The 15,751-nt window shown below is 35.8% G+C and overlaps 1 protein-coding gene and 1 long non-coding RNA gene across 4 annotated transcripts in view; one reads left to right on the forward strand and one right to left on the reverse strand.

Moving 5' to 3' along the window:
• The window catches only part of LOC110743177, a 33,739-nt gene extending 22,874 nt beyond the window's left edge, over positions 1–10,865 (reverse strand). For both annotated transcript variants that reach the window (XR_004184422.1, XR_004184421.1), the window contains exon 1: positions 10,796–10,865. This is a non-coding gene — a long non-coding RNA (uncharacterized LOC110743177). The remainder of the gene's footprint in view (positions 1–10,795) is intronic.
• LOC110743170 (triadin-like) overlaps positions 1–15,751 on the forward strand; it is a 137,336-nt gene that overhangs the window by 42,740 nt on the left and 78,845 nt on the right. The window lies entirely within an intron of this gene.

Here is a 15,751-nt window from a genome sequence, read left to right on the forward strand (position 1 = left end):
TTTTTCCAATTTTCATATTTGGAATTCTTCAGTTATGTTCAGTATCTAACTGATAAGTACAATATAAATTTTTTTTTTGTTTTTAAAACAATTTACTAACAGCCATAAGTACATGTAATACTATTCAATAGATGCAACTGTGCTAAACAAAGACAGAATTCTTTACTCTAGGGTTTAAATGTGGGAAACAAAAATTGGACAATAGAATTATCCCTGTACTTATGAATATCTCTCAACAATACTTATAATTATTTGTGATTTTGAATGGTGAATGTTCTACTGCCTCATCCCCCTTTCTCCAACTGCTGTATAACCAGAGCTGTTAATATTTTTGGACACAAAACTGAATGCATTTCCTATCCCTGTGTGTCTCTACCAGGACAAAACTTTAGGACCCAGAAAAACTGAGAACAACTATCACTATTTCTGCTCCCTCAAATTATATCCTAGCACTTTTATTTGCCTAGTGCCAGTCATTGTGCTGAGCACCAGAGGTATACAAATGAGTATGAGAAGTTTCTAAGAGCTTATGTTCTAATGGGAGATCTGGAAACGTAAACAGGCAATTGCAATGTGATATGCCAATATGTACAAAAAGGGTATTCTGGAAATATCTGGGAAGGACATTTATCTCATCTCAGAGGCATATATCCATGGCTTCCTGAAAGAACTGAAGCTTGAGCTGACTAGCACCTGCTCCACAATAGATAAAATGTAAACATATTTAAAAGTGCGAGGATGTCTAGAGTTTTATTTGTATAACAATTCAGCTGCATAATACTAAAAAGGTTTTGATAGGTTGCATAATATTAAAAAGGTTTTGATACTGAGACCATAACCAACCCTCATACATTCTTTAATTAAAATGGGGAAATACATTTGTGCTCCATATAACCATCTTACAAAAATCTTTCAGGACATAATGCTTGTTTAGAAAAAAAATAGCATCAAATTGTGGAAGGGATTAACCAAGAAAAAAAATGGCAATAGTGTGCTTTTTTGCAATTGGTAGTGAACGCATTAAAAACAGTATGATTTTTACATGAATGAAAATGCATAATTTTACCTATTATGCATTCTGAACATTGGTTGTAGAAATAAATTTCTGAACTGTTTACATCTCGTGGCTTTATTGCAATGGTAGTTATGAATGAGTTTAGCATCAGTTGTGTGCTTTGCAATGTAAAGTCTCTTCAAATAAATGAAACTCTAAGCCTCCAGGGCTTATATTCTCAGTTATATAACCCCAATTATCATATCCATGAAAAAGCAGTTTAATCTCAGTATTTTAGAATTTCATGTACAGAGCAAAGACTAAATGGATAGAGCTGGCGTAATTTCCCCTCTGAGAGACATTGTAAATAGTCATATTTATATGCAAGAATATTTATCATTGTTATCAAGTAATAGTCAGGGAGTTTGTCAATAGAAGGAAGAGGAGTTAACAGCTATTGTGCTTGACGTCTTGCTAAATACTGCAACTATTTTTTATGATCATCCTATGAGGTAGTTTTAATGATCTGTTTTTATAGAGAACACAGAGGTGCAGTTGCTAATACAAAGTCAGGATTCAAATCCAGCACTGTCCCATCCTAGCACTTTTATTTCCTGTGCCACATGCCTCCCCTATGCCTGATTCATATTTATGAAATGCCAGCTTAAATTATTAGTACCAAATTTTTAAAACATGTAATATTTTTTAAAGTTTTTACTACGTCAGTTACTTTTCTAGACTAAAAGAGCAGAAATTGGCAAACTCTTTTTGTAAAGGGCCTGTTAGTAAATGTTTTAGGTTTCGTGGACTGTATGGTCTATATCACTCCTGCTCAACTCTGCCACTGTGGGAGGAACGCATAGACAATAGACAAAATGCAATACGAAAACGAATGTGTGTAGCTGTGTTCCAATAAACTTGAGTCCTAGAAAGGGAGTAGGTAGCAAGGTAGACAATCAGATGAACTTATTTCAGATTTCAGATGCAGAATACTCAAATTCATGAAGGACCAAGAGGTCACTTTGAGTCCCAAGACTCACACAGGTTTTGGGTTTGCTGGAGTATATAACTAGAAGGGATGAGTGATGGGAGCTAGGGTTTCTTTTTTTTTTTTTTTTTTTTTTGAGGCCGAGTCTCGCTCTGTCACCCAGGCTGGAGTGCAGTGGCCGGATCTCAGCTCACTGCAAGCTCCGCCTCCCGGGTTCCCGCCATTCTCCTGCCTCAGCCTCCCGAGTAGCTGGGACTACAGGCGCCCGCCACCTCGCCCGGCTAGTTTTTTGTATTTTTTAGTAGAGACGGGGTTTCATTGTGTTAGCCAGGATGGTCTCGATCTCCTGACCTCGTGATCCGCCCGTCTCGGCCTCCCAAAGTGCTGGGATTACAGGCTTGAGCCACCGCGCCCGGCCAGGAGCTAGGGTTTCTTAAACGTCGTGTGTGCAATCTTTGATATTCATCTATGTTTTTTTTTTTTGTAATTTTGAAGCTATACACAGGGCCTTAAATGTAGAAGTGGAAAATATACATACAATATGATCTATTATTTTTGCTTCAACCTCACGATAGCATGTCTATTGCACTTAGGATTTTGCTATAGGGTACATTCCCTAAAGGGCATTTACTGAGTACTGCTGTTTACCTTGAATATTACATACTTTCACTTTCCATTGATCTTGGTCACCATAGAAGGAAAGGTCAGTCACTAATTTATATTTGAGGAAAATGACTAGTTTTTAGACAAATGAAGTGATACCTCTAGGGTCCCTCAGCAAACTCTTCTTCCAGCACCCAGTTTACTGTTCCATCTACAACTTTTTGCTATGGAGCCATAGTATATTCTTAATGTCTTATTAAAATAATCTGATAAGACCTTTTCTAATTATTCTTTACTTTCAGAAGAACTAAAGTCATCTTCAAAGGAAAAAATAATACAGGAATACCTTGAAGATACTACAGATTTAGTTCTAGATCACTGCAATAAAGTCATTATCTCATTAAAACAAATCACAATACTTTTTGGGTACCCCAATGCATATAAAAGTTATATCTACACTATGGAGTAGTCCATTATATATACAATAACATTATGTCTAAAAATATATACATTCTTTAATTTAAAAATACTTCATTTCTAAAAAATGCTAACAAACATCAAAGCTTTCAGCAAGTCCTAATCTTTTTCTGGTAAAGAATCTTTCCTTGATGTTGATGTCTGCTGACCGATCATGGCAGTGGTCGCTAAAGGCTGGGGTGGCTGTGGCAATTTCTTAACAAAAGACAACAATGAAGTGTGCTGCATCAATGGACTCTGTCTTTCACAAAAGATTTCTCTGTACCATGCAACAATGATAGCATTTTACTCACAAGAGAACTTCTTTCAGTATTGGAGATAATCTTCTACAACTAGGCCAGTTTTTTAATCTATTAATTTATAAATATTCTAAATCCTTTGTTGTCATTTCAACAATGTTCACAGCATCTTTACCAGGAGTAGTTTCCATTTCAAGAAACCACTTTCTTTGCTCATCCATAAGAAGCATCTGCTCACCTTTTCAAGTTTAATCATGAGCTTGCAGCAGTTCAATTCCATCTTCAGGCTCCACTTCTCATTCTAGATCTCTTCCTATTTCTATTCCATCTGCAGTTATTTCCTCCAATGAAGTCTTGAACCCCTCAAAGTAATCATGAGGGTTAGAATCAGCTGTTAAGGAAATCCTGATAATATTGATATTTTGATGTCCTCCTTTGAATCCCAAATATTTTTGATGGCATGCAGAATGGTGAATCCTCCAGAAGACTGTAAATTTACTTCATTTATATCTAAGAAAAGAATCACTAGCTATAGCTTTGCAAAAACATATTTCTTAAAAAATGACTCTAGAAATAAAAATTACTCTTTGATCCATGGGCTACAGAAAGGATTTTTGTGTTAAGGGGCATCAAAAACCACATTAATCTCCTTAAACATCTCTAACAGAGCTCTTGAGTGATGAAGTACATTGTCAATAAGCAGAAATATTTTGAAAGATATATATATATATATATATATATATATTTTTTTTTTTTTTTTTCTGAGTAATAGGTCTCAACAGTGGGCTTGAACTATTCAGTAAACAATGCTGTAAACAGATGTGTTGTCATGCAGGTTTGTTGTTCCACTGATAGAGCATAGACAAGGTAGATTTAGTATAATTCTTCAGAGCCTTGGGTTTGTCAGAATGGTAAATGAACATTGGTTTCAACTGTAAGTCACCAGCTACATTAGCTCCTAATGACAGCTAGCCTGTCCTTTGAAGCTTTGAAGCCAAGCTTTGAATTCTCTAGCTATGAAAGTCCTAAATGGCATCTTCTTTCAATATAAGGCTGTTTCATCTACTCTGAAAGTTTGTTGTTTAGTGTAGCCATTTTTTCATCAATCATCTTAGCTACATCTTCTGGACACCTTGCAGTGTATAGCTTCTACATTAGCATTTGCTGCTTCATCTCACACTTCTATTTTATTTTATTTTATTTTATTTTATTTTATTTTATTTTATTTTTTGAGATGGAATCTTGTTCTGTCACCCTGGCTGGAGTGCACTGGCATGATCTCGGCTCACTGCAAACTCCGCCTCCCTGGTTCACGCCATTCTCCTGCCTCAGCCTCCGGAGTAACTGGGACTACAGGTGCCCGCTACAATGCCCGGCTAATTTTTTGTATTTTTAGTAGAGACGGGGTTTCACCGTGTTAGCCAGGATGGTCTCGATCTCCTGATCTCATGATCCGCCCACCTTGGCCTCCCAAAGTGCTGGGATTACAGACGTGAACCACCGCGCCTGGCAACCTTGCACTTCTATCTTATGGAGATGGCTTATTTCACTAAATCTCATGAACCAACCTCTGCTAGCTTCCAATTTTTCTTCTGCAGCTTCTTTACCTCTCTAAGCCTTCATAGAATTGAAGAGAGTTATTGCCTTGGTCTGGATTATGCTTTGGCTGAAGGGAGCGTGTTGGTTGGTTTGATCTATTCAGACCACTCAAATTTTCTTCAGATCAGCATTAAGGCTGTTTTGCTTTTTTATCATTTATGTCCTCACCAGAGTAGCACTTTTTAATTTCTTTCAATAACTTTTCCTTTGCATTCACAACTCAGCTGTTTGGTGCAAAAGGTCTAGCTTTTGGCCTATCTCAGCTTTGAACATGGCTTCCTTGCGAAGCTTAATCATTGTAGCTTTTGATTTAAAAGAAGAGATGTGTAACTCTTCCTCTCAGTTGAACATTAAGAGGCCATTGTAGGGTTATTAATTGGCCTAGTTTTGATTGTGTCTCAGGGAATAGGGAAGTCCAAGGAGAGGGAGAGAGAGTAGAGGAGGCCAGTCAATGGAACAGTCAGAACACACACAACATTTATCAATTAAGTTCACCTTCTTGAATGGGTGGGATTCATGGAACCTGTAAACAATTAATGGGTGCAAACAAATACAACAGTAACATCAGAAATCACTGATCACAGATCACTGTAACACATGTAATAATAATGGAATAGTTTGAAATATTGTGAGAATTACCAAAATGTGACACAGAGGCATGAAGCAAGCACAGGCTACGGAAAAAATGATGCCAATGGACTTGCTGGACACAGGGTTGCTACAGCCTTCAATCTGTAAAAGTGCAGGATCTGCAACATGTGATAAAGTGAAGGGCAATGAAAGGTTGTATGCCTTTACTTGTATTCTTTTAATTTCTCACTTCAATTTCCAAATCTCTTTAGGGTAAGTTCACTTAGTAACCAGTCAGTCTTTCATCAGGATCCACTGCAGGGCAAATTGGTTTTGTCCCATTCACCAATAGCTTGCTTTAGGTCATAGAGTCTGAGAAGAATGTGACTACAGAAAGTGTCATATAAAAAATAATAAAATCCTGTTTCATAGGGAACACTACTAGAATAATGAGCTTTATAAAAGACTTTTATTCAAAAGAACTATGAAAAGTACAAATGACCAATGGAATAAATTAATAAGTGATTTCATTAAAATGTTCTGCTTTACATAATTAAGATTTAGATGTTATAGATTATTCTCAGTTTAAATTTCATGAGAAATAATTTGAAGGGCACCAGGAAATGTTACTATTTAGCTGTAACACCCATTTTACCATTATTATGAATTCCAAAGACTCAAAAATGGTCATTATTTTCTGTATAAAGAACTGTGAATCTCAAGATGGCATGACTTAATGCTATTTGCATACCACAGAGGCATATTCTGGGTGGAGTCATGTTCTAGAATTTTTTTTTTCCACTAGTTTGTTTGCTTTTTGTTTCAAGGATCAGGCCTTCTTGCTAGAGAATGGGATTTGTTCATTTCACAACTTAGAATTTCTCAGGATTAATTGATAAATTTAATAAGCTTGATTTTTAAAAACTAAAGTCATGCTAACTAAATAATACTAAAAATATATTAAAATGCAATTTTTGACATTTCACATTATAACTTTTCAGTTGTTTATTAACCCTAAAATGATCCCTATATTTTAGGTTCTGAGAGTAGTGGATTTTGTTGAATAAATTATCATAGAATCATTTAACAAATATTATAACCAGGATTTCATTCTGTTTGGTAACATTCATGCTGTAGACATTTTTAAATCACTAGATAAACATTTTCTTCTTCTGGGATAAGTGAAGAAAGTGGGTTTCCTTTGGAGAAACATTTTTTTTTGTAAATATTTTAATTTAACAATCAATTTTTACAATGACACGATGTAATTAAATTATGTAAAAGCTACAACCTATACTAAAACTTTCTCTGAAAGCTCTATCCTTCACAGAATTGAAGAGAGTTAGTGCCTTGGTCTGGATTAGGCTGGATTAGGCATCCATAAATATTGATTTTTGATGAAAGAATAAAATATGTGGTCTTTTACAGTTTATAGATTCATAAGGTATAAATAATAGGATTATTTGAATGTTAAAATCTTATTTAAAGAATCTAATATTTCAATTTATTGAAAAAATGAGTAATTTTGCACAAATAGCTGCATTTAATATCTGGTCGAATTGCAGTTACTTTGAATTCTGACATTCTATCATTTCATTAAAATATGTTGATGGCATGTGCCTCACTGACCTATGGTGTTTGCACGTATGTGCACACATGCGTACATATTTTAAAATATACACTTTTCTACATACAAATATTTTTAATCCAGCCAACCTAATTATGACCAGAAGCCATCCCTTGGATGATTTCTGTTTTTAGCTACATCTGGAATTTGAGAAGGAATCAATTTCCTCTACAATTTAATCAAATTTTATTTTACACAATTCATTAATAGTAATGCCTTAGGTATACATTTAACTTAAACTTTTAAAAGATAATTTTATTGTATGGTGAGGAGACCATATAGCATTTGTCATAGGTTGAGTTGTATCTTCCCTCATCCTTATGTTGAAGTTCTAATTCCCAGAAACTCAGAGGATGATCTTACTTGGTCATAGTGTCTTTACAGAGGTAATTAAGTTAAAATTAGGTCATTAAGGTGTGATCCAATCCATTATAACTGGTATCCTTACGGAAAGGGGAAATTTGGAGACAGAAACACATAGAGGAAGAATGCCATGTTAACATGAAGCCAGCCATCTACAAGACAAAGAGAGAAGCTTAAATGGATTCTTGCCTCACAGACCTCAGAAGAAACCCTATCAATGCTTTGATTTCAGACTTCCGCTTCCTCCAGAACTGTGCGGCAACACATTTGTGTTGTGTGTAAGTCACTCAGTTTGTGATATGTTGTTATGTCAGCCTTAGCAAACTAATATAGCACTTTTTTTTTTTTTTTTTTTTTGCCAGATGACAAGTCAGGCTTCATCCACGGTTAAGTTTTGGTAAGCCCTACTCATATGATGGCCTCATTTTATTACTGAAGTGCTCTCACTGAGACATTGTGGCTTCTGAAACGATGGAATATTTCTCAGAAGTCATATATACCTCCAGAAATCTGGCTTGAGTGACGATTTTCAGTTTCACTGGTACAGAGATGTTATATAAGCCTATAGCAATGCAATTGTGATCAATTTTGGGGCTAGCATATTTTCCATGATGGTTTTCTTATGAAAACGGCCTTAGCAAAACTCTTTAATGATCTGGCTCTTTTGATGATCTGTAGAGTTTTTGAAAGAAGACATGTTTAATTGGAAGTAACATGGGTAAAATAATTGATACTATTTTTGAAGAACTTCCTGTAATACTGAACCAGTGAGTTTAATATTCAAATTTGAATATATAATGTGTATCCCTGTTGTTATCAGATTAAGAAGGAAAGTGATTTTTATGCAAGAAAAAAAAAAATGATTCCTAAACTGTTTTTCATTTCTCTTACTTTTTTCTAAGGTAGAAGCAGACATTGAATGGCAGACATCTTGCAGAGTGTAACCCTAGATCCATACTATTCAAGGGAGGCTGCTTAGTAGTTTCCAAAAACACAAGCTCTAAAGCAACCACAATTTTATAAAGCCTATTTTACTGAATCAGCTATGGCTTGCTGATACTGATGCAGTTGTAGTGCTTGAATAAGCTTAGTAAAATAAAGCTTATGAAGCTCACTCCACAGAAACTACTGCTTTGAGTGATTTAAATGTCAGAAATGTGGGCTTGTCATTTTTTTTTTCCCAGTAAAATCCTATTCAGATAAGCTATTTGAAATGATTCGATAGGGAATTCACTCTTCCGTGTAATACTGACAGTCCCAATGCCTAGAGTCCACCCTGGACTGACCCCAAGGAAAGTGACTTCCTCCCCGTCTCTAGCAGTAATACAAGGTTGAGTCCCCCGACAGTAAATACCAACTTGGTTCTTAGAGGACAAGGGTCTCATTTTTCATTTATTTTTTAACCTCCTTTAGATGCTGAGGATGTAATTTTATCTTTGGAATACTTAATAAAATGACTGCCCTCCTGCTTAGTAAAAACTGAAATGTTAAGCAGTGTGAAGGGGCTAGATAGAAAAAGTCCATTCATTATTTTATTTATATCTTTGCTTTTAAAATCAGTTTCTATCAGCACTGCAATTGCCCAGAGAAAAAGCCTTTTATTAGTTGCCAATGAGTGGCATTTCTTCCTCACAAAAAATTTAAGACCCCCATCTTAGGTCTATTTGGACGAGCAGGATGAGAATGTTGAAGACTAAGCAACACACAGTACTTTGAAAACTCTGATAATGAGTAGACTTCAGAAAACTGGTTCTTTTTAACTCTTCTTTTTCAGTTTCCTTTCATATCAAAGAGGAAAAGAATACTTGTCCCCACTCTCTAGATGTGTGCAGCTTTATCAGCCTGTTTCTAAAACTGTGTGAGTTCCTTAGAAGAAAGGTGTTGTATAAAGTATTATTTGTGTTTACCTAATTGCTTGCTCTTTTGAAATATGGGCATGAATACCTTAATGTTCTTTTCAGAAGCACATAAAGGAGCTTCAGGCTCATTTAAAAGTCCTTTGAAAGGCACAGGAAGCTGCTGGTTATTTTCTTCATAGATTAAATGATAAAAACAAAACACATAAGAAATCTTATCTCCCTAAATTTTCAGGCTGCATTTTCATCATAAAATATGTGTATTTCCTTCATGAGACATGTATACTCAATCCAGAAAGATAGAGGTTTGGGCAAAACTATCATGATCTGTTCTAAACCTTTTAAATAACTTAATAAAGATTTGGGCTGGGCATGGTTGCTCATACCTGTATTCTCAGCACTTTGGGAGGCTGAAACAGGTGGATCATCTGAGGTCAGGAGTTCGACACTAGTCTAGCCAACATGGTGAAACCCTGTCTCTACTAAAAATATAAAAATTAGCTGGGCGTGGTGGTGCATGCCTGTAATCCCAGCTACTCAGGAGGCTGAGGCAGGAGAATTGTTTGAACCCAGGAGGTGGAGGTTGCAGTGAGCCAAGATAGTGCCACTTTACCCCAGCCTGGGCAACAAGAGTGAAATTCCATCTCAAAGAAAAAAAAATTGGGGTTCAAGTAAAACAAATATAATAATATGTTAATACAATGGTGTCCACATTTAAATATATTTTTGTTCTCACAAAATTCTTAAATATTTTATTATATGAGAGAGAAAAATACTCTGTGGATTTGTTTTCTACACAATTGTGGTAATAGCATTAATTCTGGAGTCACTGAAGAAAGTGTCAATTTATATTACTGATAAATTTATATTACTGATAATTAAAGATGCATGAAAGTAGACATACTTTATTATACTTTTTTTATATCAAAGCTCTTGGGCTACTCAATAAAATCAGTCATTTCCCTGTTTACTGATTATACACTTTAATACAGTGGTTTCCATTCTTTTTTGGCACCAGACACCGGTTTTGTGGAAGACAATTTTTCCACAGGCCAGGGCAGGGGGCATGGTTTCAGGATAAGTCAAGCACATTATATTTATTGTGCACTTTATTTCTATTATTATTACTATTATTATTATTATTTTGAGATAGAGTATCACTCTGTCACCCACGCTGGAGTACAATGGCACAATCTCGGCTCACTGCCACCTCTGCTTCCTGAGTTCAAGCAATTCTCCTGCCTCAGCGTCCCAAGTAGTTGGGACTACAGGCATGAGCCACACACCTGGCTAATTTTTGTATTTTTAGTAGAGACGGGGTTTCACCATGTTGGTCAGGCTGGTCTCAAGCTGCTGACCTCATGATCCACCCGCCTCAGCCTCCCAAAGTGCTGGGATTACAGGCATGAGTCACAGCGTCTGGCCCTATTTCTATTATTATTACACTGTAATATATAATGAAGTAATTATACAACTCACCATAATGTAGAACTGGTAGAAGCCCTGAAGTGTGTTTCCTGCAACTGGACAGTCCCACCTGGGGGTGACTGGAGACGGTGACAGATCATCAGGCATTAGATTCTCGTAAGGAGCACACAACCTAGATCCCTCCGATGCACAGTTCACTACAGGGTTCGTGATCCCATGCGAATATAATGCCGCTGCTGATCTGACAGGAGGTGGAGCTCAGGCAGTAATGCAAGCCATGAGGAGTGACTGTAAATACAGATAAAGCATTGCCTGCCCACCCACCACTCGCCTCCTGCTGTGTGACCTGGTTCCTAATGGGTCTAGGGCCTGGGAGTTCGTGACTCCTGCTGTAACATATCTCTATTCATATACACATGCGTATTAAAAATTGTAATTATTAAATTTTCACTACTTTTCCAATAAATGGATGGAAATTTCCTTATAAGTAGAAAATATGACTACTTTTGTTTATATTTAAATATATTTTGAAAAATAGGTTGCTTCATCACATTTGCCTGAATACTGAGAAAAGTAAAATTTAGAAAAGAAACTTAGGTCTTAGTTCTTGCATTTCCATAAATTTCCTGAAAGTAGCTATTGGCAATATGATAAATCTACCATTTTCTGACTATAGTTTTAAGCAGAAGCTTTATATGAAGTACTTATCATTATTAGTGAATACATCTACATGAACTTATGGTTACCTTGTGTGCCTTTGAAGGAGGGGGGCTGTCATACTCTCTTGCAGGTAATAAAATAGAATCTATTGTGACACAATAGTATGATTATGACTCCATATGGGGTAAAGCAGCAGGAAATGATTAATTCTTAAGGAAGAGCTGATTTCCATGAAAATATCTTTAGGAAAGAGAAAGTAAAAAACACACATTAGAGTCAACAAATCATGGAAAGCTCATGATTCTGAAGCATTCAGCTTAGTATTTTTTTCCAAATTGAAATGGCACATCATTACTCAAGGCTTTTGTGTTTCAGTGGGTTTGCAATTCAATGACAATGGAACAATTTAGTAGGAGGACTGCTGGGGCTAGGTAAAGTTTTATTTGTGCAAATTTGGCCCAGGAAGAAAATATGTCAACACAAACATAAAATACTAGAAAATTAATTTCCCAAATGAACCGAATATAGTTCATGTATCTTATGTTTATCTTATTCAAATGATATTTGCTAAGAATCAGAGCCTTGCTACTATTTCCGTGAGATTGAATCCACATAATTTGGGAGATTTTCTGCAGATTCTTTTCCAAAACTTCTAACTCACAAAATTGGACAAATCCTGGAATGGATTATCTTACTGCATGAGACTTCCTGGGTTCATGAGAGGAAGATGAATAATTTTTCTAGAATGAACCTGATTCAACCTGTCAAATTAATTTTCATAAAAGGTCTGTTCATGAGTCATATTAATTTTTATCCCTAACCTGGCCCACTATATATAGTGCCCTCTGACATTTTGATTTAGGCTACTTGGGCATGTAGTGGTAATAAGGAATCCTGGCCACGATTTCTGTTATTTTAACATGAAAGATATTTATTCTATTAAAATGGCTATGCTTATCAAGTTTAACATATACTAATAGTCTTTTAGAGCATTTCTTTAAACATTTCAAGAAAAAGAGACATGCTATGGACTGGTTTGCATCCAGCCCTGCCCCATAAAACTTATATGTTGAAATCCTTACTCTTAATGTAATGGTATTTATAAATAGGGACTTTTGAGAGGTAATTAGACAAAGTCATAAGGGCAGGGCCCTCATAATAAACTTGGTGCTCCTATAAGGAGAAACACCAGCGATTTTGCTCTCTGCCATATGAGAACACAGACAGAATGTAGCCATCTACCAGCCAGGAAGAGAGGCCTCACCAGTACCCAACCTTGCTGGCACCCTGACCTCAGAGCAACCTTCAGACGCTGAGAAGTAAATGTCTCCTATTTAAGCACTCTAGGGATAGTATTTTGTTATGGCAGCCCAAGCAGGCTAAGACCATGAATCATCACACATTTGTAAATTGATAATCAGATTTTTATTCCTTTTGTAAAGTAAAAATAAAAATCTAAACCCCCCAACTTACTGAATGGCTCCTTCCTCTCTGCCAAGGGAATTCCAAAGTAAACCTGAAAAACTAGTTCAGGTCATGATGGGAAGGAGGTGTCAGACATGTCTCCTTATATCCTCTTCCCTTTGGAATTCAGGTGCAACTGGCCAGCATTAACATTAAAACAGAGATTTTAAGAGTTACAAAACAGACTCTTTGTAGCAATAAGATACCAGATCCCAACTTCACTAGTATAGCGTCACATGACAGATAGCAGACCCTAAAAGAAATAAAAATATTTTACCCTAAAATACTTTTGACATATTTTGAAATGGCCTTATTAAGCTGTCTCTTGTAGAAAATCTACATTCTGTAGAGAATTTCCCTCCCTTTCCAGATCTTATCCTGATGCAGGAGAGAGTAACTGAGAGTCTAGCACCTTTTTGGGTTTGGTAAGAGACATTTGCCATCTATTCTCTCTGAAGCCTTCATCTACATAACAAGAACCTTGATCTCCACAACTCCTTATCTTAACCCAGACATGGGTTATCTATTGATTCTGGGTTCTTAGATAATAACCTTACTCTTACTTAACTTTTTCAACCAGTTGTCAATCAGAAAATCTTTGAATCTGCCTATGACCTACCCCCTATTTCGAGTTGTCTCACTCTTCTGAACTGAACCAATATATATGGTACATGTATTGATTATTGGCTTTGCCTGTAACTTTTGTCCCCCTAAAATGTGTAAAATCAAGCTGTAACCCATTCACCTTTGGCATATGTTCTTGGGACCTCTTGAGATGTGCCTTGGGCTTTGGTCATTTATATTTGGCTCAGAATAAATCCATTCATTTATGTTACAGAGTTTGATTCTTTTTGATTGGCCATCTACACATTTAATCTCTTCAATCTGGTTTTGGAAACCTCTCCTAGATGTTGCCACTTGGAAATTTAAAAGCTTTAATAACATCTGAAATTGTCTCCCTACAAAAAGTTTTCTCTGCTTAATGATTGACATTATTTAGTTAATATATGCTTTCTTTCAGTCATTTTTCTCTAACCCACTAGTCTTTCCTCTATGGTTGTAGCCTTCTTTGGACCAGCAAAACTTTGCAGTTCTTATGAGATTCTCTTGAACAGATATGTTTTTACTTCTACCATTAGCATACCTCTCATCTCAATGTTTTCTCATATCATGAAAATGTTATCTTTGCTACTTCATTTATTTCTCTGATTAGAGTTCACTATGTACCGCATAACCTTCTATATGCAGAAATATTGAGGTTATTTAACATGACAGTTTTTAAAGCTGATTTCCTGTAGCTACACCTCTAATATTTCTCATATTTAATAAGTATCGGGACCTTATTGTGCAAAATGTGCTATGAAAGTGCTATGAAAGGATAGATGACTTGATCCCTACCTAGTGCCTTGTTGAAGAACAAAGAGCTATAAAACAGAATAATTTTGTTCACATCACTGTATTCATCAAAAAATGCTATAGTATTACAAGTAAGAACAGTAGAGTTCAGGCCAAAAGATTAAGGAAATATTGTCAAGGAGTTGACATCTGAGGTAAATCTTGGAAGAGGAGTTTAGATTTATACAGTGGGAATTTAATAAGATTTAAAAAATAAATAAATACAGATTCATCAGGAACCTTTGGCCACTTTAAATTAGTAAAATGCAATGGGTTTCACCTGTAATGTCTTAGGAATTCAATATCTCTGGTTTCAAAAAATGAATTCTAACCAAGTGTGGTGGCTCTTGCTTGTAGTCTCAGATGCCTGGGAGGCTGTTGGGAAAGGATCATTTGAGGCTTGGGTTTGAGACCAGCCTAGGCAATAGAGCGAGACCCTGTCTCTAAAAATAATAAAAAATTAGTTAAGAAATGAATTCTAGTTTTCAACCTAAAATAATCAAAAGTATCAGCATCTCATAATTTAAAGAGAGTTTCTTCAAGTGCAAAGTGTGAGAATGGACCACTTGGAAACACCAACTACAAAGGAATGGAGTCAGTGTTCCAAAGTAGAGATGCTGAGGCTTTATTTACATAGAGAGGAGCTCTAAGCAGTTTTCCAACATTATTTATACAAGGTTGTTGCATAGTTGCAGCTATTTGATTGGTGATAGGCAGGGCTTCTTTTTGTGAGGGTGCATTTAATATTTTTTTATAAAGGGTATAACAATCATGGTTTTCTGTCATCTGTTCTAAGCAAACCAGGACTACAAAGAGGAAGTTAATCTATAACAATGTCATTAGGAGGCAAGAGGTTTTCCCCTGATGTCATTTAATTCTCTCTAGCCATTGCAGAGAACAAGAAAAATATGTAGGTAAGTTAATCTATAATCTGAGAAAAGAAAGTGTAACTCTAGGTAACTCAGATCACAGTCCCATCTTTCTCAAGGCTTAAAGTATTTTGGGGAGGTTCTAAATTTTAAATTTTAGCTTTAAAATTTTACTAGCTTTTAAATGTTACTGATTTTACATAGTTATGCTCTAAGCATTGCTTTTCACCTTTAAATTCAATTTGCTATTTGTAGAAAAACTAGTATTCTGAATGGTGAGGACCTGCTAAATTGAAAATGTAAAGTCAAAGACCAATAACCAGCTCGGAAATGGACTGAAATGGTCAGTAACAAGTACCCTACTGACCAAAAAAAGAAAAACAAAACAAAATGCAGGACCAGATAGATTCACAGGTGAATTCTATTATTAATTGATATAAAATGAAGAGCTAGTGCCATTTCTTCTAAAATTGTGTATTAGTTCCTTTTCATATGACTATAAAGAACTGCCCGAGACTGTGTAATTTTTAAAGGAAAGAGATTCAACTGACTCACAGTTCAGCATGGCTGAGGAAGCCTCAGGAAACTTACAATCATGGTGGAAGGTGAAGGGAAAGTA

Source organism: Papio anubis, chromosome 6 (assembly GCF_008728515.1).
Source record: "Papio anubis isolate 15944 chromosome 6, Panubis1.0, whole genome shotgun sequence".
In the NCBI taxonomy this organism is placed as follows: Eukaryota; Metazoa; Chordata; class Mammalia; order Primates; family Cercopithecidae; genus Papio; species Papio anubis.